The sequence below is a fragment of the Macaca nemestrina genome, chromosome 15 (genome assembly GCF_043159975.1).
Source record: "Macaca nemestrina isolate mMacNem1 chromosome 15, mMacNem.hap1, whole genome shotgun sequence".
In the NCBI taxonomy this organism is placed as follows: domain Eukaryota; kingdom Metazoa; phylum Chordata; class Mammalia; order Primates; family Cercopithecidae; genus Macaca; species Macaca nemestrina.
Window position 1 is genome coordinate 60788400 of NC_092139.1, and position 25903 is coordinate 60814302.

Sequence of the window (25903 nt, forward strand, 5' to 3'; positions counted from 1 at the left end):
TAAATCTTGTTTGGTTGTGGTGTCAAACTCATTTTATGTATTGTATTTGATTCAATAATATTTTGTTGAAAAATTTTGCATCTATTTCATGAGAGATACTGCTCTTTAGTTTTCTTTTTGTGTAATGTCTTTGTCTGGTATTCATATTAGGATAATGCTGGCTGATTAGAATAAGTTAGGAAATATTCTCTCTGCTTCTAACTTCTGGGAGAGATTGTAGAGACTTGGTGTAATTTCTTCCTTATATATTTGTGGAATTCACCAAGATGTTTGGAACAGTAATGCTTTCAGCACAATTTCCCAACCTCATGAATGGTTCTTCTATTTTTGGCAGACATGCTTAAAAGAAGACAACCATGCATTCTTTATTAGTTTGTTTTTAAAAATACACTTTTGAAAGAGCAGTTTTAGGTTAAAAGTAAAATTGAGAGAAAGGTTCAGAGTTATCCCATATACTACCTTCAGATTTTTTTTCTTTCTTCCTATTTCTAAAAAATGAAAAAACAAAAGATGGTGTAGGTGTGATTCTTTTTATACTACTTTTGCTTGAAAGACAAATAACTCTCTTCATATACATACTTAACAAATTAGGAAATTTTTCTTCAATTCCTTCAACTGAATTTTTGTCTCTGTTTCAGTTGTTCTGATTAATACTTGAGGTTGTTCCTAATTGTTAGGTTGCAAATTTGTTCTTTGACCCTTTCACTGCAATTAATTAACCATTTTCAACATTAGTTTCCTCTACATTTTAGGAGTTTCTCAAGTTTGTCCTCTAAACACAGATTCAATTTTGCATAACATGTAGTCATTCTCTCTTATACTGTTATTATGCTATGAACATAATACTATTGCAATGTTTTGTCTTGCAGTATTATCTATTTGCATTTTTACCCACTCCTTTGGTCTTCTTAGACTTTCTGTTACTGTTTCATGAAGATTCTCCTCTTGCAACATACTCATTTCTAAAGTGTCTTTGCTAGTTTTTTTCCCTCCTCAGTGACGTACTAGAATTCCTAGTATAGTGGAATTGAAAATTAAATTCAAGTACTGCTCAGCATGAAAAAATGTTGCCTATTTATTTTTCACAGCAGATCTAACCTTTGTCATGGAACACCACCTCATGGGTTGAAGGGGGTATAGCAAACAGATCTTTCTAATAAACAGCATCTCCATTTCTTCCAGTGTGGATGACTTGCTCTCTTTGGGGGAAATGCTCAGTCCTTTATATTCTCCTCCTGCCCTACATGTGTATCTTTGAGACTTTGAGGGGCAGGAAACCGTGTATCTATTTGTGCACTCTGGATCTGCAATGGTCTTTGCTGTAGAGTGGTGGGTGGGTCCAGTCTGGTTCAACCTGGATTGGTGTCCACTGGGGAATCACAGGCCTTGATTGACCCTTTCAGGGGTGGCGCTCTGCTGTCCATGACTGAAGTTCTGTTCACTTCTCTTTGGTTTTGATGTCGCTATACACAGTGCCCTCTTTGTGCTGACCGAAAGCTCTGCTTATTCATTAGCCTTGTTGGCACTTCTTTTTTTGCTCCCTAGGTCACATGAGGGCTTCTGTGTCCCCTGCACTACTTTTGAGGAACATGACCTTGGTCTCATCCCTCTCAATAGGTCTAATCTGTTTTTTAGTGACATGTTGCTCTGATGACTAACTGAATGTGAGTCTCAAATGAAGACTTAGAATCTTCCAGTCTGTGACTGAGAAAGTGAGGAAAAAAAGTCCCACAATTCTGGACTCCCCCAGTTTATTTAGTTGTTACCATCACAGCCTCCTCTGGGATTTTGTCCTAGCCAGGGAATGAGATCAAACTATCTGCTAGTGTGCTTACCCTGTTTCTTCTCTCCTCAAATGCTCCATCTTTCTGTCCTAGACCTTCTTCACTTCCTCTCTAGGCAACTTGAATTTCTCTTTATTATGTGTTGAGTTCCCTAGTTTCCTCTTTCAGTAAACTCTATGAGCTTGAGCTCAAGACTTTAATGAGTGCAGATTTCATCCGTACTTTGCATTTAAATTGATTAGCAAAAAGCATTTCTGTTTTGTTTTTTAATTTTTAAATTTCAAAATTCCTTTCATCTTTTCAATAAAAGTCCAGTTTGTTCTAAATAATTTCTGGTTACACTAATCCCAAGAGAATGAATGCTATAGGTGAGAAGCAACATGGTAACCAGATTTATGCCATTTAAAAACACACCTGAAAATATTTATAAAGCATTTTCTTTATATGGTCCATTCCCAAATATATCTGGTCACTGGACATCCATCCTCGGGGATGCCAATATTCTGTTGAAAGCAGTTTGGAATTGATTTTTTAAAAAGGTTGAAAGTGTTGGTTGTGAAACCAGTGGATAAGGTATGATGGCTCAGAGGGGAGACTGGCAGGATCCCTGGGGTTGGTGTGACTCGTACATTGTAAAGTTAAAAGTCTATTCAAGTGCTTTAATAAGATCACTTACAAGTTCTTTTCTTTTCCTCAATGTATTCACACAGCACTTATCACCCCAGTGACTCAACTATCTCAGGAGCATGTAGCTAGAACACAAAAGGAGCTGAAAGATGGGAGGAACACACTCCGCTAACTTCCTGACTTCCTCGGAGACAGTTTATCAGCCAGACTTTGGCTTGATTTCTCAGACTTAACAATCATAAAATGAGTAATTATTTTTACAGCTCAGTTATTTTATCTCAGTGATTAGGCTGGTAATAGTAAAAAGAACATGGAATATCTTTCCATTTGTGTGTGTGTGTCTGTCCTCTTCAATTTTTTTCATCAGTGTTTTATTGTTTTCGTTGTAGAGATCTTTCACTTTTTTGGTTATTTTCCAGATATTTAATTTTATTTGTGGCTACTATAAATTGGATTACTTTTTTATTTCCTTTTCAGATTGTTTGCTGTTGGCATATAGAAATGCTACTGATTTTTGTATGTTGATTTTGTATCCTGCAACTTTACTGAATTTGTTTATCAGCTCTTTTGTTATTACCAGCTATTTTGTTATTACTCAGCTGGTTAGGATATAACATGCAATTTGTCTGAAAGAGCCATGGTGTTGATTTAATTCAGGCACCACATTTATTGTACCTTCTCTAATAAGTGTTTGTTTCTTAATAGTAAGATACGTTCCTGTCTACCTCCCAGCCTCTCTCCTATCTGTAGCTGCCCGGCATCTCCTAGTGATGGTTTCATCATCTTCTTGATATGGACAATTGGGTTGATAGCACGTGAACTCACCTTAAATCCTGTTTCTGACAAGTCTTCAAAATCTATTCTCTTAGCTTGCTTCAGAGCCTCAAAGAGGGCCTCCCAATTCCAGAATACTATTCTTGCTCCTGGAGCTCTGTGGAATGATTGATTTGGCTGAAAGTAACATAAAAATATGACACGACAGTTCATTGACACTACATAAAAATGTATTTTTTTTCAGGTATAAACTAAGTTTGGCATTAAATGGTCCACCCATATGGCAGCTTTGCCCCCAAGTCTTCAAGAGATTCAGACTGCTAGCTCACCACTCTACCCTCCCTAGATATAACTTGCATTTTTTGGTCTTCAGCAGTTTCTTCATTTCAGGCTGCAGTAGGAAGGAAAGGAAAATAAGAAGATGGGGTCCAGCCCACATTGCAGTGGTACTCTCAAAGAAGGATCCAGGATGCTGTCACATGGCTTCCCCAAAATCCCATTGGCCAGAAATTAGTCACACGGTCCCTAAGCTATGAGGAAGTCATGTGCCCAAGTAAAAATTCTCTTTTTATGGAAGAGGGAAGAAATGATTTTGGGGGGAATCCAGCAGCCCCTGCTGCAGCCAAGAAATTAGCTTTCCTGTGTGACTTACAATCTACCTTAAAACTAGATCTAAAACAGTTTATTTTTAATTTTTGTGGTACATGGTAGGTGTATAAATTTATGGGGTACATGAGATATTTTGATACAGGCAGTCAGTGGGTAATAATCACATCATGAAAAATAGGGTAATCATTCCCTCAAATATTTATCCTTTATGTTACAATTCAATTATACTATTTTAGTTATTTTAAAATGTACAATTAAATTGTTATTGACAATAGTCACTCTGTTGTACTGTCGAACACCAGGTATTATTCATTCTTTCTAACTGTTTTTTTGCACCCATTAATAATCCCCACCTCTCCTGAATCCCTCGTACTACCTACCCTTCCCAAACTCTGATAACCTTTCTTCTACTCTCTACCTCCATGAGTTCAATTGTTTTGGTTTTTAGATCTCACAAATAACTGAGAACATGCAATGTTTGTCTTTCTGTACCTGACTTGATTCACAACATAATGATCTCCAGTTTCACCCCTGCTGTTGTAAATGACAGGATCTCCTTCATTTTTATGGCTGAATAATACTCCATTATGCCTAAGTATCATCTTTTCTTTATTTATCTGTTGATGGACACTTACGTTGTTTCCAAATCTTGGTCATTGTGAACAGTTCTGCAACAAACGTGGGACTGCAGATATCTCTTCAATATACTTATTTCCTCTCTTTGTGTATTTACCCAGCAGTGGGATTGCTGGATCACATGGCAGTTCTATTTTTAGTTTTGGAGAAACTTCCAAACTGTTCTCCATAGGGATTGTACTAATTTACATCCCCACCAATAGTGTATGAAGATTCCCTTTTCTTCACATCCTTGCTAGCATTTGTTATTGCCTGTCTTTTTGATAAAAGTAATTTAAACTGGGGCGAGATGATATCTCATTGTGGTTTTGATTTGCATTTCTATGATAATCAGTGATGTTGAGTACCTTTTGATATTACTGCTTGCCATTTGTATGTCTTCTTTTGAGAAATGTCTATTCAGATCTTTTGCCCATTTTAAAATTGCATTATTAGATATTTTCCTATGAAGTTGTTTGAGCTTACATATTCTGGCTATTAATTCGTTGTCAGATGGATAGTTGCAAATATTTTCTCCCATTCTGTGGGTTGTCTCTTCACTTTGTTGATTGTTTCCTTTGCTGTGCAAAAGCATTTTAATTTGAGGTCATCCCATTTGTTCAGTTTTGCTTTAGTTGCCTGTACTTGTGGGGTATTACTCAGGAAATCTCTGTCCAGTCCAATGTCCTGGAGAGTTTCCTCAATGTTTCCTTGTAGTAGTTTCATGATTTGAAGTCTTAGAGTTAAGTCTTCAATCCATTTGATTTGATTTTAGTATATGATGAGAGATAGGGGGCTAGTTTCATTCTTTTGCTTATTGATATTCAGTTTCTCCAGCACCATTTATTGAAGACACTGTCTTTTTTGCATGTTCTTGGCACCTTTGTTGAAAGAGTTCACTGTAGGTGTGTGGATTTCTTTCTGGGTTCTCTATGCTGTTCCATTGGTCTCTCTGTTTTTATGCCAGCACTACACTGTTTTGTTTACTTTAGTTCTGTAAGATAATTTGAAGTTAAGTAATGTGATTCCTCCAGTTTTGTCCTTTTTGCTTAGGATAACTTGGCTATTCTGTGTCTTTTGCAGTTCCATATAAATTCTGGGGTTGTTTTTTTAAATTTCTATTAAGAATGTCATCGGTATTTTGATAGGGATTGCAATGGATCTGTAGATTGCTTTGGGTTGCATGGACATTTTAATAATATTGATTCTTCCAGTCAATGAACATGGAATATCTTTCCATTTGTGTGTGTGTGTCTGTCCTCTCCAATTTTTTTCATCAGTGTTTTACTGTTTGCATTGTAGAGATCTTTCACTTTTTTGGTTATTTTCCAGATATTTAATTTTATTTGTGGCTACTATAAATTGGATTACTTTTTTATTTCCTTTTCAGTTTGTTTGCTGTTGGCATATAGAAATGCTACTGATTTTTGTGTGTTGATTTTGTATCCTGCAACTTTACTGAATTTGTTTATCAGCTCTTTTTTTCTTTTTTTGAAATGGAGTCTTGCTCCGTCACTCAGGCTGGGGTGCAGTGGTGCAATCTCAGCTCATTGCAACTTCCACCTCCCAGGCTCAAGTGATTCTTACCTCAGCCTCCCAGGTAGCTGGGACTACAGGCATGGGCCATCACACCCAACTAATCTTTGTATTTTTAGTAGAGACAGGGTTTGCCATGTTGGTCAGGCTGTTCTCAATCTCCTGGCCTCATGCAATCTACCTGCCTTGACCTCCCAAAGTGCTGGGATTACAGGTGTGAGCTACCATGCCAGAGTATTTATCAGTTCTAATAGTTTTTTTTTTTTTTCTGGAATTTTTAGGTTATCCCAAATATGAGATTATATCTCCTGCAAACTAGGATTTCACTTCTTCCTTTCCAATTTGGATGCCTTTTCTTTCTCTTGTTTAATCGTTCAAGCTAGGACTTTCAATACCATGTTGAATAGCGGTGGTGAAAATGGTCTTTCCTGTCTTCTTCCAGATCTTAGAAGAAAGGCATTCAGCAGTTTTTTTCTTATTCAGTGTGATACTGACTGTGGGTCTGCCACATATGGCTTTTATTGTGTTGAGGTATGTTCCATCAATATCCAGTTTTTTGAGGGTTTTTATCATGAAGCGATGTTAAATTTTATCAAATGCTTTTCAGCATCCATTGAAATGATCATGTGGTTGTTAGCCTTTATTTTGCTGATTTATAAGCTATCACATTGATTGATTTGTGTATCCTGAACCACTCTTGCATCCCTGGGATAAATTCCATTTGGTCATGATGAACGGTCTTTCTAATGTGTTGTTAAATTTGATTTGCTAGTATTTTGTTCACTATTTTTACATCAACATGTATCATGAATATTGGCCTGTAGTTTTTATTTATTTATTTTTATTTTTATTTTTTTCTGATGTGTCTTTGTCTGGTTTTGGTATCAGGGTAATACTGGCCTCACAGAATAAGTTTGGAAGTATTCTTTCTCTTTCTATTTTTTGGAATAGTTTGAGTAGGATTGGTATTAGTTCTTTAAATGTTTGGTAGAATTCAGCAATGAAGCTATTAGATCCTGAGCTTTTCGTTACTGGGAGATTTTCATTACGGCTTCAATCTTCTTACATGTTACTGGTTTATTTAGGTTTTGGATTTCCTCATGGTTCAATTTTGGTAGGTTGTATGTGTCTAGGAATTTGTCTATTGCCTCTAGATTTTCCAATTTATTGGCATGTAGTTGCTTATAGTAGCCACTGATGTTCCTTTGAATTTTTTTCATATCAGCTGTAATGTCTCCTTTTTCACCTTTAATTTTGTTTATTTGGGTCTTCTCTCCTTTTTTCTTAGACTGGCTAAAAATTTGTCAATTTTGTTTATCTTCTCAAAAACCAATTTTTTGTTTCTTTGATCTTTTATATTGTTTTCTTTATTTCAAATTCATTTATTTCTGCTCTGATCTTTATTTCTCTTGTTCTACTGATTTTGGGTTTGGTTTGCTCTTTCCTTTCTAGTTCCTTAAGATTATTGTTAGGTTATTTGTTTGAAATTTTTTTTTCTTTTTTGATGTAGGCACGTATGGCTGTAAATTTTCCTCATAGTGTTGCTTTATTTGTACCCCATAGGTTTTACTATGTTGTGTTTTCAATATTTGTTTTAAAACCATTTTTTATAAAGACAGCATCCCTAAGCAGGTTTCTGGCCTGACTTGAAAAGTAATTATTTTCTTGGGTATGAGGTTTTTTTGTTTCTTTGTTCTTGAAAGCTATATTAGCATTTAGAAAGTTGTATCAATTTTGTTATGTTCTCTTCTAAGCTGTCTATTTTACCATTTGACAAATGACATTATTCTGTGTAAGAAATATTCTAACACCAATCTTGGAAGCCTTTCACAGAATAACAGTAACCACTCTCCATTGGAAAGTGAACTGAAATATTTAGGTCTGAAGTAATGCTCTTGGACTATGCTAGAGGCCGCAGGAAGCAAATAGACCTGGGGGAATTCAGGACAGGTGTTTGGGTTGGTGACTCTTGCTGCTCTCACTCCACAGCTCTGCTATGATGCTCTCTCACAAATAGGAACCCAAGTGGACAAATAGGAACCCCAGTGTCTCACTCAGTGGACAAAGATCAAAATCAAAATCATAGAGCAGGATTCACCCCCAAGCTCCTTTATTGCTTCTAAGATGCTAATAGTAGGAAAAAGTTTGCTGGAGGCAAAAACTCCACTATTTATCTGCTGCTGCCATTTGGGTCTATTGTAGAGCCAGATCAGAATAAGTGGAATTTTCTTTACTTGATAAAATTTTATTGAGGGCTCATCATGTGACAGACACTGTCCTGAAATTTCAAAAACAACAGTGAAGAAATTTACCAGTCATTTGACATTTTGATACTGACCCAATCTCTGATGAGAAACTACATTTCTCAGGCTTCCTTGCCAACTGGCTCCTGGTTATGTTCAGCCAATGGGAGGAAATCAATGGTGGATGGAGTGGAGAAGTCTGAGTATTTCTCATTCATCCCTTCCAACTCTGCCCCTGGGCCTTAGGTGGTATCTCCATCAGGGACTGTGTTTCCTTAGTGGTTTCAGATCTTCTGGAAGCTATCACTCCAAGGCCTCAGGCAGCCTCACCATGGTTTCACTTACTTCCAGGTGACCCCAGCTTCATGTCCCTGGTAATACCACTCTCCAGACCTAGGGATAGGAGTTTCTGGCTCATCATCTGTTTTTTGCTTTTTCATTGTTACCATTTAACACCTTTATATTAGTTCCCATTATTAAATGTTGCATGGACCTCTGGCAAGCTTTAATAGGAGAATCCCATGCAGATTCTTAGGGGTTTACACCTATCCTCTGTTGATAACTATTCTTATTCAGGGATACAATCCCAGGCAGAGACAAGATGTTTGCCCCTTTAAAATGAAATGACTGAAATGAGTATAAGACTTGACCTGTCAGTTGCAAACTGGATATTATCTAGTCTACAAAGCTATGGGTTTGCCTATATGTAACAATGCTGTATCATTAAATGGAAATGGTAAATGTGAGATTAGGTTCTAAAAGTTTCAAAAGATACAAGTGAGGTGTATGAGTGACTCAGATCTCCAGGGCTTCTACTTTTGTAGCTTTGTCATCTGTCCTTCAAGCCACTCCTATGCCTAATGGAGAGTTTCCTATGGCTAGCTGATGGAGGAAGAATGAACTTGGATCCAAGGAATCAATTTGTGTGTGTGACAGGCTGGCAATAGCAGGAAGTGGATTGCTTGTGTCTTACAGTTCCATTCAGGGGTGATAAGGGGACTTCTGCAACTAGGTAGAACTTCTGGCAATATATCTGGCTACCTCCTTCATAAGAAAGGAGATATAACCATAAGTATGTATCTACACTGATTCATGGTAGTGGCTTAATATTTGGTTGGTTAGTCAGGGTCTGTGAATGAATCATACTGAAATATTGTTGACAAGAAAGCCTGGAGAAGACAAATGTGAATGGACTTCATGGAGAAGACAAATGTGAATAGCATTTCCTCACGAATATGGGAACCATAGGGCACCCACTGAAGTGGAGACCTTCAATAATCAGGAGAACAAGATGGCCTGTTCTGTAGACAGCAGCCAGCTTCTTCCCAAATGACCTCAAAGCCTGCATAATGGTCTCATGTACAAAGGGACCATACCAGTAGTGATAAAGGTCATCTATAACCTCAACTAAGTGGACTTCCCCTCACTAAGGCTGATCTGGCTCCTGGCCCTGCTGTGTGTCTAAGCTGCCAGCCATAGGATTTGTGCTGTGCAATATAATAGCAGGTTGATTACACTGAACTCTTTCCATACAAAGGGGCAGAGATGTATCCTTCCTGAAATAAGCTCTTATTCTGAAAATTAATTTGTCTTCCCTGCTCCCAGAGTTTCTGTCAAATGCCATATTCACCATCATGGTATCCCATTTAATCTTGCTACTGGTTGCAGAATTCATTTTATAGTGGGATCAGTTGACATGAGACTCAGCATAAATTTCAGTGTCTTGCTACATGACACTGCTGTCCTATGGAATAAAGTACATGCTTTGAAAATCAATAGAGGTAAGTTATTCTTTTTTCTTTTTAGTCAGAAATGATGGGTCTGGGAATACAGGGTGGAAGTGGAAGTTATTATCACTATTAAGTTTAACAACCCACTTCCAATTGTTTTTTTCATCCTGTATGAGCGACTGCTGTTTAGAGGTCTTCATTCCCCAAAGAAGAATGCTTCTACCAGGGGCACATAACAATGGTGTTCTATCAGACTGGAAGCTGAGAATGTCACCTGGATATTTTTGAGTTCCTTGTGCTCTACACTAAGCAGAGAAGAGATTCCAGAACTTACCCAGGAAATCCTGGATTGCTGCTATGTGATGTTGGCAAGGAGGACTATGTTTGGGACCCAGGAAATTCATGGAGGTGTTTCTTAATACTACCATATTCAGCTTTAAAATTAATAGAAGTCTAGAGCAACCTTATAAAGGGAAGACCACTAAGAACTCAGGTCTAATAGAAATGAATCTTTGGGTTACTCCACCAGAAAAAGAACTTTAACCATATTCTGTATATGCCATATGTACACATAAACACATACATATATGCATGTATACCAATTATTTCTTTCTCTGTGTTTCTGCTTGTACTATTTTTTATACAAAAAGGTGGTATCACTTCACTTTATGATTTATTTTCTAGGTTACAGAATGTCAGATGACTGAAGTAAAAGAGGAAGTAACATTGCTCAGAGATGGAGCTTTGTGGCTTCTCTCTTTGGAAAGATGGTGAGTTTGATTTAGATTCCACATATAAATGAGACCATGCAGTATTTGTCTATGTCTGGCTGATTTCACTTAGCATAATGTCCTCTAACTTCATCCATCTTGTTGCAAATGACAGGATTTCCATCTTTTTTTTATAAGGCTGAATACTATTCTATTGTGGATATATACTACATTTCCTCATCCATTCGTCTGTTGATGGACACTTAGATTGTTTCCATATCTTGGCTATTGTGAATAATGCTGCAATGAACAAGAGAGTGCAGATAGCTCTTGGAGATACTGATTTCATTTCTTTGTATATATTCCCAGAAGTGGATTGCTGGATCATATGTTAGTTTTATTTTTAACTTTTTAAGGAATCTCTGTACTCTTTTCCATAATTGCTGTACCAATTTACATATCACCAACAGTGTACAAGTGTTCCCTTTTGCCACACGCTTGCTAACATTTGTTATCTTTTTTCTTTTGATAATAAACATTCTAACAGGTGTGATGATACTTTCACTGTAGTTTTGGTTACATTTCCATGATGATTCATAATGTTGAGAATTTTTTCCATATGCCTGTTAGACATTTTTACATCTCCTTTTGAGAAAAGGCTACTTAAAGTTTTATTTTTTTATTTTTTTGCCCATTTTTAAATTAGGTAATTTTTTTCTTGCCATTGAGTTGTTTGAATTCCTTATATATTTTGGATATTAACCCCTTATCAGATGTATGGTTTGCAGATATTTTCTCCCATTCTGTAGTGAAGACTGTTGAGTATTTCCTTTGTGGGTTTTTACTTTGCTGCAATCCCATTTATCTATTTTTGTTTTTGTTGTCTGTGCTTTGGGGTCATATAAAAAATCATTGGCAAGATTAATATCAAGAAGGTTTTTCCCTGTTTTCTTCTACTAGTTTTACAATTTCAGTTCTTACATTTAAGCATTTAATTAATTTTGAGTTGATTTGTGTGTATATGGTGTGAGATAAGGATGCAGTGTTATTCTTCTGCATGTGGATATACACATTTCTTAACACCAATTGTTAATCAGACCATCCTTTCCTCATTGTGTATTATTGGCAACATTGTTGAAAACGAATTAATTGTAAGTTTATTTCTGGGTTCTCTATTATGTTCCATTGGTCTATGTATTTGTTTTTGTGCCAGTACCATACCATTCTGTTTACCATAACTTGGTAGTATATTTTGAAATGAGGTAGTGTTAGGCCTCCAGCTTTGTTCTTTTTGCTCAAGATTGCTTTGGCTATTTGAATCTTTTGTGGGTCCATAAGAATTTTAGGATAGTTTTTTTCTATTTCTGTGAAAAATGTTATTGGAATTTTGATTGAATTTGTAGATCAGTTTGAGTAGTATGGAGATTTTAACAATATTAATTCTTCCCATCCATATACACAGAATATCTTTTCATTTATTTTTGTCTTTTTCAACCTCTTTTATCAATGTCCTATAGTTTTCAATGTACAGATCTTTCCCTCTTTGGTTAGGTTTAATCATAAGTATTTTTTGATGTTATTCTAAATGAAATTGTTTCCTTGATTTCCTTTTTGTTTAGCTAGTTGTTAGTGTTTAAAAATGCAACCGATTTTTTATGTTAATTTTGTATATTGCCAAACTGAATTTGTTAGTTCTAACAGATTTTTTTTGGCAGTCCTTAGGATTTCCTATATATAAGATTATTTCATAAGCAAACAAAGATAATTTTAATTATTTCCTTCTTATTTGGATGCCTTTTATTTCTTTTTATTGACTAATTGCTCTGTCTAGGACTTCTAGTACTATATCAAATGTAAGTGATGAGAATGGGTATCTTTGTCTTAGTCCTGATCTTAGAGAAAAAGCTTTCAACTTTTTACCATTGAATAGGATATAAGCTCTGGATTTGTCATATATGCCCTTTTTTATGTTGAGGTATATTTCTTCCATACCTAATTTGTTGAGAATTTTTAACACAAAAGGATGTTGAAGTTTTTCAAATGCTTTTTCTGCATCTCTTGAGATGATCATATGATTTTTATCTTTCATTCTGTTAATGTGATATAAGATGATCATAAGACTTTTATCCTTCATTCAGTTCATGCGTTATGTCATATTGATTGATTTATATATGTTGAAACATCCTTGCATCCCAGGAATAAATCCCACTTGATCAACTTGATCGTGGTGAATGATTCTTTTAATGTGTTATTGAATTCAATTTTTGAGTATTTTGTTCAAGATTTTTTGCATCTACATTCATCAGAGGAATTGGTCTATAACTTTCTTTGCTTATAGTGTCCTTATCTGGCTTTGGTATCAGTATAATGTTGGTCTTGTAAAATGAGTTTGGAAATATTCTCTCCTCTTCAGTTTTGTGGAAGAATTTGAGAAGAATTGCTGTTAGTTCTTTACATTTTTGGTAGAATCCACCAGTGAAGCCATCAGGTCCTGGACTTTTCTTTGTTGAGAGGTTTTGAATTATTAATTCAGTCTCCTTACTCATGATAGGTCTATTCAGGTTTTTTTTTTATTTATTTAGCCTGGGTCTCAGGATTATTGCTCAGGCGGGAGTGTAGCAGTGCAGTTGTGGCTCACTGAAGCCTTGATGTCCAGGGCTCAGGTGATTCTCCCACCTCAGCCTCCTGAGTAGCTGGGACTACAGGTGTGCACCACTACATCCAGCATTTTTTTAAAAAAAATTTTTAATAGAGACAGGATTTCTCCATGCTGCCCAGATTGGTCTCAAACTCCTGAACTCAAGCTCTCCACCCACCTCGGCCCCCCAAAGTGCTGGGATTACAGACATGAGCCACCGTGCCCAGTCTCTATTTCTTCTTTGTTGAGTCTTTGTAGGTTGTATGCTTCTAGGAATTTATTCATTTCCTCTAAGTCATCCAATTTATTGGTATATAATTGTTCACAGTAGTCCCTTATAATCTTATGTATTTTTGTAGTATCAATTGGAATGTCTCCTTTTTCATTTCTGTTACCTAGTTGAGTCTTCTTTCTGTTTTTTTTTGTTTGTTTGTTTGTTTGTTTTTTAGTCTAGCTAAAGATGTGTCAGTTTTGCTTATCTTTTCAAGAAACCAGCTCTTAAGTTTTGTTGCTATTTTCTGTTGTTTTTTAAAAATCTCTGCTTTATTTTTGCTCTGATCTTTATTATTTCCTTCCTTCTGCTGACTTTGGGCTTAGTTTATTCATCTGTTTTTAGTTCCTGATGTATAAAGTTAGGTTGTTTATTTGAGATTATTTTTTTCTTAATGTAGGTGTTTATTGCTATAATGTTTCTTCTTAGAATTGCTTTTGCTGTGTCCCATAAATTTTGGTATGTTGTTTCCGTTTTCATTTGTCTTAAGATTTTTTTTCTGATTCTTTTTGATTTCTTCTTTGACCCATTGGTTCAGGAGTTTGTGTTTAATTTTTCACATATTTGCAAATTATCCAATTGTTCCCTGTTACTGATTTCTATTTTCATCAGAAAAGGCACTTGACATGATTTTAATCTTCTTACATTCTCTGAGACTTGTTTTGTGGCTTCACTTGATTTATCCTGAAGAATATTTAATGTGAACTTGAAAAAAAATGCATATTCTGTTGCTTTTGGGTGGAATGTCATCCTCAAGGGTGAAAAGTTCAAAGCTTTCCTCTAAAGTCAAGAGTAAGACAAGGATGCCAATTGTGTCACTTCTATTCAACATAGTACTAAAAGTCATAGTCCAAGCAACTAGTAGAGAAAAAGAAATAAAGGAATCCACATAAAAAAATTAAAATTATCTTTATTTGCATATAACATGATCTTATACATAAAAAATTGTAAAGACTCCACCGAAAAACTTTTAGAACTAATAAACAAATTTAGTAAATTTGCAGGATACATATGTCTATTAGGTTCACTTGATATATAGTGTCATTCAGGTCAGCTGTTTCCTCATTGATTTTCTATCTGTATCATCTATCTGTCGTTAAAAGTGGGTGTTGAAGTCCCCTACTATTATCTTACTATTTCTCCTTTCAGTTCTGCTAATATTTGCTTTGTATGTTTAGGTGCTTCAGTGTTGGGTATGTATATATTTACAATTGTTAATTTCTCCTGATGAATTGACCCCTTTATAATCACTTCTGTGTCTCTTGTGACAATTTTTGATTTAAAGTCTATCTGTATAACATAACTGCTCTTGTTCTCTTTTCATTACCATTTGCATAGAATCTTTTCTCAGCCCTTTACTTTCAGCCTTTGATGTCCTTAGAGCTACAGTGAATCTCTTATAGGTAGCGTATAGTTGGATCTTATTGTTTTTAAATTCATTGAGCCATTCTATGTCTTTTGATTGGATAATGTAACACATTTATGCTCAAAGTATACTGTTTCCATTTTGTTAATTGTTTTCTTACTATTTTGTAGTTTCTTTGTCCTGTTATTCCTCTCTTTCTGGTCTTCCTTTCTGATTTGATAAATTTTTTGTAATGGTACACATTGAGTTATTTCTCTTTATCTTTTGTGTTTCTACTACAGGCTTTTTCCTTTGTGCTTACCATAAAGGTTACATAAAACATCTTATAGTTATAACAATCTGTTTTAAACTCATAACAACTTAACTTCAACTACATATAAAAAATCTACATGTTAACTTTTCCTCCTTCCACATTTTATGTTATTGAGGTCACAATTTACATCTTTTTATATAGTGTATTCATTAACAAACTATTGTAGCTATAGTTTTTTTGTGACTTTGTCTTTTAGTTTTTATACTAGACTTAGAAGGGATTTATATACTACCATTACCATATCAGAGTGTTATGAATTTGAGTATATTCTTATCTTTACAGTGAGTATTATACTTTTATATGCTTTCATGTTGTTTGTTAGAATCCTTTTGTTTCAACTTTAAGAACTCTCTTTAACATTTCTCATAAAGCAGGTCTAGTGTTAACAAACCACATCAACTTTTGTTTGTCTGAGAAAGTCCTTATCTCTCCTTCATTTCTGAAGGACAGCTTTGCTGGGTATTCATTTTTTTTCTTTCACTATTTTAATATATATTATTCCAATTTCTCCTGGATGCAAGGTTTCAGCTGCAAAATCCACTGATAATCTTATGACGGCTTTCCTTTCATGTGATGAGTAACTTTTCTCTTAGTGCTTTCAAAATTCTTTGTCTTTGGGTTTTGAGAATTTGATTATATAATATGTCTTGGCAAAAATTATTTTATGTTTATTTTATTTAAGGTTCTTTGAGCTTCATGGATCTGTATGTTTCTTTCCCTCTTTAGATTTGAAAAATTTTATACTCATTATAGAAGTTCCTTTCTCTGCTCCTTCTGGAACTTCTATAATGAGTATATTACCATAATTTCCATATTATTTCTTCAATTTTTAAGTTTTTTCCTTATTATTTCTCTGAGTACTTTTGAGTGACTTATCATTGAGTTCATTGATTCTACCTTTTGATTGGTCGAGTCTGAAGTTGAAGCTCTACGTGAAATTTTTAAGTTCATTCGTTGTGTTCTTCAGCTCCAGAATTTCTATTCTTTTCAATGGTTCCTATATTTTTGTTGAATTTTAAAGTTTGTTTATGTATTACTTTTCTGGCTTCATGTAGTTGTCTACCTGTATTCTCTTATAGCTCCCTGAAATTTTTTGAGATGATTATTTTGAATTATTTGTTAGGCATTTCATACATCTCTATTTTTTAAGGGTTGATTACTGGTGCTTACTTTTTTTCCTTTGATAGGGTCATGTTTCTCTGATTATTTGTGGTGCTTATAGCCTCGTACTGGTGCCTGTACATTTGAAGAAGTAGTCACCTTTTTCATTCTTGACAGACTGATTTTGGCAGGGAAAACCCTTCACCAGTCAGCACTTCCAGAGATTCAGGGTTCATGTGTGAGCTTGCTGCTGAAGTCCTTGTGCATGTTGGTCTGGTACTTAGGTCCACGGGGTCTGACCTGTTAACTGAGTCTGTGGGGTTGTGCCTATAGAGCTTGGGTCCATGGGTATAGGCCTGGGTTCTGGATCCATGAAGTCTGGTATGGCACTGGGAACTCTTGAGGTAGACCTGATGACTGAGTCCATGGGAACAGGCCTGGAACCTAAGTCTGTGTGGATGGCTCTGGGAGCTGGGACCATGAGGGCCAGCCTGGCATTGGGGTTTGCCTGGGGCCTGGCTGGGGCTGCAGGGACCAGCCAGGTGCTGAAGTGAGTTTGGATCCTGGGCTGCAGGGGGTGGCGCAGTACTGAGTTGGGCCTGGAGACTGGAGCCATGGATATTGACTTCATGCTAGGGTTCACTGTGGTGGGCTTGGTGCTGAGTCCGTGAAGACAGGTCCAGAGCCTGAGTCTATAGTGACCACTGTGGAGCCTGGGACAGCCATAAATGGCCTGGTTCTGGGGAAGGCCTGGAGCCTATGTTCATAGGAGCCATGGAGATTGGAGCCGTTGGGTCTTAGAGACATAGTGGAGCTTGGGTTTACGGGGACTGTCCTGTAGCCTATGGCTATAGGAACCTGCCTGGGTGCTGAGTTCACTGAATTGTGCCTGGCATTGGAGTCCATGAAGTCAGGTGTTAACTTTACTGTCCTTCCCCCACATATATAGTATCTGTTTCCATGTTGCACTGCCCAGGTTTGGGGGCAGGGTAATGCAGATAATATGAAACTTTCTTTTCTATTCTCTTTAATGCACTTTTTCTTATTTCTCTGCTCCACAAAGGTGCTGTAACCTCTCATCTGGATTCCTTGTCTCTTATGAAGATATTTTCATTCACAGATGGTTGTTCAAATTGATGTTTCTGTGAAGGGATAAATACTGAAAACTTCTATGTTGCCATTTTGCTCATGTCATTCTCCTCTGTTAACTTAAAAATATTTTTTGCTGCACTTCTTGAATAACACATTGTTGAAAATTAGCAGACTCTTGGCTTGGTTGTTGAAGTTCCTCCTTTAGAGCAAGTTCCTCTTACGTTCTCTGTAGATACACTATAGTTGTAAAATGTTTGTAGAGATAATATTTTGTGTGTAGAATTAAGGACAAATTAAACACAAATGTTTAGGGGGCAATATTGGTAAGAAGATCTATTGCATTAGAAAAGGGAGAAGTATCAAGTTTATTTAGGAGAAATAAAATGAGTTGAGGCCGGGCGCGGTGGCTCAAGCCTGTAATCCCAGCACTTTGGGAGGCCGAGACGGGCGGATCACGAGGTCGGGAGATCGAGACCATCCTGGCTAACATGGTGAAACCCCGTCTCTACTAAAAAATACAAAAAACTAGCCGGGCGAGGTGGCGGGCGCCTGTAGTCCCAGCTACTGGGGAGGCTGAGGCAGGAGAATGGCGGGAACCCGGGAGGCGGAGCTTGCAGTAAGCTGAGATCCGGCCACTGCACTCCAGCCTGGGCGGCAGAGCGAGACTCCGTCTCAAAAAAAAAAAAAAAAAAAAAAAATGAGTTGAGAAAATTTAAGGGAAAATGTATAGTCCAATGAGACCTTGTGGAGAAAAACAAAATAAGAAGAAAGACATGGAAGAATATTTACATTCTTGAAACAACAAGAGTGAGGAAAGCCAAGAGCACAGTTGGAGTTGCACCAGATCAAGCAGAAGTTCCGCTGGAGCCTGAACTGAGAATGCGCCATTCCTAGTTACCTTGATAACAGCCCCACTTTCTGTTAATAATACTCTAATGAGAAAAATCTTGCAAAAACAGTCAGAAAAGGCAGAGTCAAATATGGTTCAATGGGTTCCACCTTAGTAGAAAGTCTCAGGAGGAGTTTGGGGAGGATGGTGCTGCAGGCAATGGAGGAGATAATGATGAGAAAATTTTCAGCTCTGTATAAAAAGGCAAGTGAAATACATGCTTGTGAATTTCTGGGTGCTTTGCCATGTTGTATTTCCCGATAAATTTTATCCCAGTTAATATGAAGAATAAACTCTGATTATTATGGTTATCACTTGCTGGGTGTCTATTATTTTTCAGAAACTGTTTCAGGAACTTTATATAAGTTCCTCATTTAATTACACATTTCCAAACTGCAAATGAATTAGTTATTATTATAATCATTTTATAGATGAAGAAAATGAGACTCAGAGCAATTAATAAGTTGCCCAAACTCAGATAGCAAGTAAGTACTAGAAATAAAATCCAGATTAATCTAATTCCCATACCCTTGCTCTTTCAATTATGTTTCAGAATTGATCACAAAAAGAACCACACTGTGTGCTTAGGATGATTTACTACCTACTAAATTTAACCATGGGGCAATCTAATAAACTGGGTAGAATATATGGTTAAGATAAAATTTGAGAAGAAAAGATTAAATGAAAATAGTTGGTACATACCAATGGTCAGAATATTCTGTCAGTATTCTAGAAATTTATGTAAGAATAAATTGTATGCTGACAAAATTTTATTACATTAAAAAATTCACATTCTTCATACACAAGTCTTGTAAATAGCTACTGTTAAAGAAAGGATATTTACCTAGAAAAATCTGGAGTGGTCAACCAGTATATAACCATTCCTGGGGTGAAATGTCCCTTTCATCTTAGGCCTCTGGCCAATTTATCCAAGGGGTAGATACCTGACTTTAAAATATTCTCTTTTATAGGCAATTACAACTTGCAAGGGAATATACAGAGGTCACAGTGTAGTAGAGTTGAGTTATATTAACAGCAATTCTTTGGGGAGAAAAAACCACCTTATACTACCATGCTCAAAGGCAAAGATTAACAGCAACATTATATAAGTTGAAACACTAAGGGCCTAGACCAGTTAGGAATGCATTATTGGGTAACTTCACTGGGCAAATAATTCTGAGTAGCTGGCTAATGGTAAGAATAACGTGGAAGTCATAAATACTAGTTATAACCTTTCTATAGTCCGAATGTTTGTGTGCCCCCAAATTCATATGCTGAAACCGAATCACCAATATCATGGTTTTAGGAGGTGGGGCCTTTGGGGAGTGCTTAGGTCATGCAGTCAGGGCCCTCAAAAGTGGGATTAATGCTCTTATAAAAAAGACCCCAGATAGTTAACTCTTTCCTTCCACCACATGAGGACAGTGAGAAGGTACAATCTATGAACCAGAAAGCAGATCCTCTCCAGGCACTGAATCTGCTGTCACCATGAGCTTGTACTTCCCAGTCTCCAGAACCATGAGAAATAAATTTCTATTGTTTATAAGCTATTGAGTTTATGGCGTTTTCTTGTAGCAACCTAAATGGACTACAATAAACCTCATGACCAGTTTCAGCAGCAAATACAAAAATATACACTTGTATTTCTTTGCATACTAAACCTATACTAGGTCTATAGTTATGTTAGTATTGATTCCCTAACTTTTTTCCCCTTCATAGGCTGTGTAGTTACAGAATGCCCAAATGAAATTATTACAAATCTATAATACAAATGGATATCATCCAGGGAGTCTGATTTCAAAAAAATGTGGTATCATGACATCGTACCTTGTTTAATAGCTGGGCATGAATTTAGGTCATTTCCTATTTTAGAAGAAGATGAGAGTGTTAGTTATTATATATGGATTAATTACTTTTAGTTGAATTGAGGCATTTATGGATATATGGAGAAAAATATATATGTTTTGGGTATAGAGAGGTGAAAGAGAGAGAAGAGAGAGAAAGAGAGAGTGTGTGTGTGTCTGTGTGTATGTTTGTGTGTGTGTACACAACCACGGCAGCCAACAGATGGAATGTAGGAGACACAAATTGCGACAGTTGCTCAGCTCCATGTAGTTTCCCCAAGGATAAGCCTACATGTTCTACTCTGTCCCCTGGACATAGCTATATGTTCTCAAAATAGAGATATCTGACCCAAGTTGTTTCAGTTAGATTAACTCTTCTAATAATTAGAAAACCTGAATTGAGATACATAGAAACAGAGAGTGTTAGAGTTGCATGAAGCTAGGCAGTGCTATAGAAAGCATGTTTCCATTCCCCAGCTTCTGGAGGTCTTGGAACTTCTGTGTTTCAGTTCTTCCCACAGCTTAATTGTTCAGCCCTTCCTTTATTCCTTTATTACATGCTATTCTCCAAAATCTTCTTTGTAATACATGCTTTGCTTCATGTTTATAAGAATGGGAAAAACTAAGGCATATAATCTAATTTTAAAATTAAGTAGAACAGAGGTGGCTAATGAAAATGCATATATTTGTTTAGGGGCTGTGCTCATATATCACAGAAATAAGACGGAGATATACTATGGTTATATTTCAGATGCAACTAATCTGATATCAGCCTTCTGAAATTGATTCTTTCTTTATCTTCCACATCACTCATGAACTTCCTTCTCTGAAACACCAGTTATTTAACTTGATTCTTCTTTATATAATTAAATATTGATTTTGGCTATAACTAAAAGAAAAATATAATAGAAAGTGCTACACAATAGGGAATTCATTTTTTTTTTAATGGGACAAGAGATACAGAGGTAGCTCTCGGGAGACAGCTCACTGATATCATTGAAACCCAAGCATTTTCTTTCTTTCTTCTTCAGTGTCCCAAGCATGTGGGCTTCTTTCTCCTGATTGTAAAATGGTTGTTGGAATTCTAGGCATCAAGCCAGGATGACAGACAGAAGAATAAAACAGAAGGGGTGGCACCAACAGCTTTCTGTGGATTTCACAATGACTATAACTGTTGTATGGTCACCTCTGGCTATAAGGAAGGCTGGAAAATCAATTTTTTGTGAAGTAGAAAAAACAAGAAGCAATAGGGTTGACATAGGTGCTGAGTGAATCAACTAACAGTATCTTCCATAGCTTCTAGAATAATCAATCTTAATGAATTTTCTTAGGTATGATGATATTTAGAAATAGAAGTTAAAGAAAGCTCCTTAGTACAGTTTGCTGGTTTCCTGGACAGAAGTACAACTTTATGCTGAAGTCTACGTTCACTCATACCTGTTGCTAATAGACTTAGTTCCTAAATCTGCATCACTTATCCACTCAGCATGTGTGTGCATGTGCCTCTGTGTGTATTCCATCTTTCATTTTTATTTTTTAAATTGAGACAGAGTCTCACTCTGTCGCCTAGGCTGGAGTGCAGTGATGCGATCTCAGCTCACTGCAACCTCTGCCTCCTGGGTTCAAGCGATTCTCCCACCTCAACCTCCTGAGTAGCTGGCACTACAGGTGTGTACCGACAAGCCCTGCTAATTTTTCTATTTTTATTAGAGATGGGGTTTCCCCATGTTGGCCAGGCTGGTCTCAAACAACTGCCCTCAGGTGATCTGCCTGCTGTGGCCTCCCAAAGTGCTGGGACTACAGGCATGAGCCACTGTGGCCTGGCCCTGTAATTCCATGTTTTTAATGAGCAAAATATGTACATCAAAAAGAATCCAGATATACAAAAGTTTTTCTCTTATCCTTGTTCCTTACTCATTCATTAACCTGTCTCAATGCCATCAGTGTTTTCAACTTACTGGGTATTCTTCCAGAGAGAGCTTATATATTCATATGAATTGCACAATCCTCTCTTAAAACCACTGGTTCCATCTTTGCACACTTCACAAGCAAGTGACTATGCCAATGTCTTCACCAAGGGAAGAAAAAGGGGGAAACCAATCTTCATTCAACTATTATGTGCCAGCTGCCTCAATACATCCTATCTCATTTAATCTTCATAATGCCTCGCTGAAGTTGATACCTGCATGTTCAACATGGGAATCTGAGGGTCAGAATATGTCTCAGTCCATTCACATTGCTGTAAAAAAAGTCTTAGATCAAGTAACTTATGAAGAGTAGAGGCCTATTTTTCACAGCTCCGGAGGCTAGGAAGTCCAAGATCAAGGGACTAGCAGATTTGGTGTCTGGTGAAGGCTGGCTCTCTGCTTCACAGATTGTACCTCTTGCTGTGTTCTCACAAGGTGAAAGGATGGAAAGAGCAAACACACTCCCTCAAGCCCTTTTATAATGGCACTAATCCTATCTATGAGGGTGGAACCCTTACAGACCAATCACTTCCCAAAGGTCCCATATCTTAATACCACCATCTTGAGGTTTAAGTTCTACCATGAGTTTTGGAGGGACACAAACATTCAAACCATAGCAGGGTAGTTAGATGACACATATTAGGCCAAAGAGCTAATCAAGGTTTGAAAGTGGAATTTAAATCTATGTGCTTTGGTTTGCCTGCCTTTGAAACATCTATTTTTTTTTTTTTTAAAGAAAATGATGTTTATTTGGAAATAGAGCATTGCAATGGGAATACACATGCCATCATAAACTATGTGTGTATTCGGGGAGGTAAAAGAAGACACAGGTGTTTTTGTTTGTTTGTTAGTTTTTTGAGACAGAGTCTGTTTCACACTGTTGCCTGGGCTGGTGTGCAGTGGTGCAATCTCAGCTCACTGCTACCTCCGCCCCCCAGGTTCAAGCAGTTCTCCTGCCTCAGCCTCCCGAGTAGCTAGGATTACAGGCACCCACCACCATGCCTGGCTAATTTTGTGTGTGTGTGTGTGTGTGTGTGTATTTTTAGTAGAGATGGGGTTTCACTATGTTGGCCAGGCTAGTCTCGAACTCCTGACCTCGTTATCCACCCACCTTGGCCTCCCAAAGTGCTAGGATTACAAGGAGACACATGTTTTTTAAAGGAAAAAAAGAAAGATTACATAGTTGTTTTTAAAAGAAATAGCCTTGGCTACAGAGATGAGTAGCAAGGGTTATGGCAATCTGAAGTTGGACAGGCGGTTGCTGGGCAGATAAAGCATCTATTTGTTGAGTTCTATAGTTCTATTCATGTGTATCTGAGCCCTTGATGCAGCAGGTTTCTGCTGGATGATTGGCTCTTTCTGCCACAGTGGACTACTACCCAGGTCTTCCTCCTCTGCTGCTCTGTCTTCTAGCTGATTCTTTTTTTTTTTTTTTTTTTTTATTGCTATACTTTAAGTTCTAGGGTACATGTGCATAACATGCAGGTTTGTTACATATGTATACTTGTGCCATGTTGGCGTGCTGCACCCATCAACTCGTCAGCACCCATCAACTCGTCATTTACATCAGGTATACCCCCAATGCAATCCGTCCCCCCTCCCCCTCCCCATGATAGGCCCTGGTGTATGATGTTCCCCTTCCTGAGTCCAAGTGATCTCATTGTTCAGTTCCCACCTATGAGTGAGAACATGCGGTGTTTGGTTTTCTGTTCTTGCGATAGTTTGCTGAGAATGATGGTTTCCAGCTGCATCTATGTCCCTACAAAGGACACAAACTCATCCTTTTTTATGGCTGTATAGTATTCCATGATGTATATGTGCCACATTTTCTTATGCTCAAGGTTGTGAAAGCTTGGTCTCTTTCCTTGTGGCACTTAGAGCAATGATTTGAAGTGAGTTGATTGTCAGTAAATGTCCATTAATTAAATTACTTGGCACTCCCCCTGACCTCAGCCTAGAGCCCTTGCTATTGCTTCCTCTGCTCCTAACACTCCTGCAGCTTTGCTCAATTGCTTTTCTTTTAGGATTTATCCTTTTACCATACTTATCTCTCTAGAGACTTGTTTCTTGATGTGTGGACCGTGGACCAACAGCATCAACATCACCTAGGAGCTTATTAGAAATACAGATTCTCAGGCCCCACCCTAGACCTACCAGACCAGAATCTATTTTCACAACATCATCTGGTGGTTACTATGCATATTAATGTTTGAAAAACACTGTTCTAGATGTGCCCACAGGTCAAGTGTAGTCAGCTGCCTGTGGTCACATTTGAAATAGTTTTATGAGTACCTATACAATATACATAATTTATCCTATGCTCCTGAAAAACCTAGGAAACTTACTATATGTTCATTAAGAACAACTCTGCTGACCTCTGCTGTAGAATCTATGCGTTACTGTACTTGAATGTGGGGTGGATATTTAATCTTGCTTTTCCCCATGTACCATGGGCATGGAGTTGAGTGCTGATTCTGCCACGCTTCTTCTGTGTACTTCTGGTGTTTTGTACATTCATATTCATGACTTCACATTATGATTTACATTTTGTTTGTATGTTTACAGGTATGGCTCTCTACTAGGCAGAAAGCTCCTTGAAGACAGATGAGGCCAGGCTCCCTAGAAGCAGAGCCTGGAATGGGGATTGTTGTTGAGTGAGTCATTGAAGGAGTGCTCTCAGGGAGAACCTGGAAGGAAAGGAGGAAAGCAGGACAGGCTAGAGTAAGAAGCTAAGCAAAGATGTTGTGGCTGCACTGGAGTCTAACTTCACTGTGATTTTTGGGGGGTACTCTGAAATGTAAATAACACTGTAGACTTACCCCACCTTGAGGCAAGGGGCTAAGCTTTTTGTACCACGTCATTGTCCTGGGCTGGCCATGGAGGAAGGCATGACCTCACAGGCTTTTCTGGATGAGGCTGCTTCCCTTGGCTGAACCCACCTGTGCACCTTTGGCAGCCTCTATTCAACCAGCTGGGGTGGGGGAGAGTGAGTTCCCTTGTGGCTTTTTATTTTAATCTCTGTATCCTTGGTTTCTAGTACAGTTTCTGGCACTCAGTGAGCATACAATAAATCTTTGCTACATGGGTGAGTCTCTTCCTAATATAATACTTACTCACTTGTCAGTTAAAATAGACAGTACTCATTGTCTTTGTTTATGTTCATGCAATTAATAAAGCAAATATTCTTCTGACTAGTTAAACAAGACTAAATGAGATCATCCAGATGAAGGTACCTAGCAAACTGCCTGACATATAATAGGCAACAATAAATGTTAATTTCCTCTTGAGATTAAATAGGCTAAATATGTTTTATTAGGGAGAGTGTTTCCTGTTTATGGCTTATAACAAATTTTAATGAATCAAGAGAGATTTCTGCTCTTATTATCTGTGTAATCTCTACTTGAGGTAGAGACCTCTACTTGAGGTCTACCTCAGCTGTGAAGAGGTATAATGATGATATAATCTGAGATGTTGTATTAACAGTATATTAGAGAGTGAAGGAAGTATCAGAGAAAAATATGGTTAGCTGTTAAAATCATCTACAAAAAAAAAAGTAATGATTGCTGCCAGATATTCAGTGCCTAATTATAGGACAGGCACTGTCCTAGGAGCTTTATGTACTTTATTATCAGTCCCTCAAACAACCCTATAAGGTGGGTGCTATAATAGGTTGGTACACAATAGGTAGACAAATTAGGATATTAGCAAAACAAGGCACCAATATGTATATATTTTTTGATGTTTTAAAAATAGCATTAAAATAGTCATTCTGTTAAAAATCAGAATTTTATGGA

The 25903-nt window shown here is 37.1% G+C and overlaps 1 long non-coding RNA gene across 1 annotated transcript in view; it reads left to right on the plus strand.

Annotated features, from left to right (window-relative positions):
• Positions 1 to 24884, plus strand: part of LOC139358857 (uncharacterized) — a 59820-nt gene extending 34936 nt beyond the window's left edge. Inside the window, exons 2-3 of the long non-coding RNA XR_011614375.1 lie at positions 10603 to 10688; positions 24675 to 24884. This is a non-coding gene — a long non-coding RNA (uncharacterized lncRNA). The remainder of the gene's footprint in view (positions 1 to 10602; positions 10689 to 24674) is intronic.
• The last annotated feature ends 1019 nt before the right edge of the window (positions 24885 to 25903 follow it).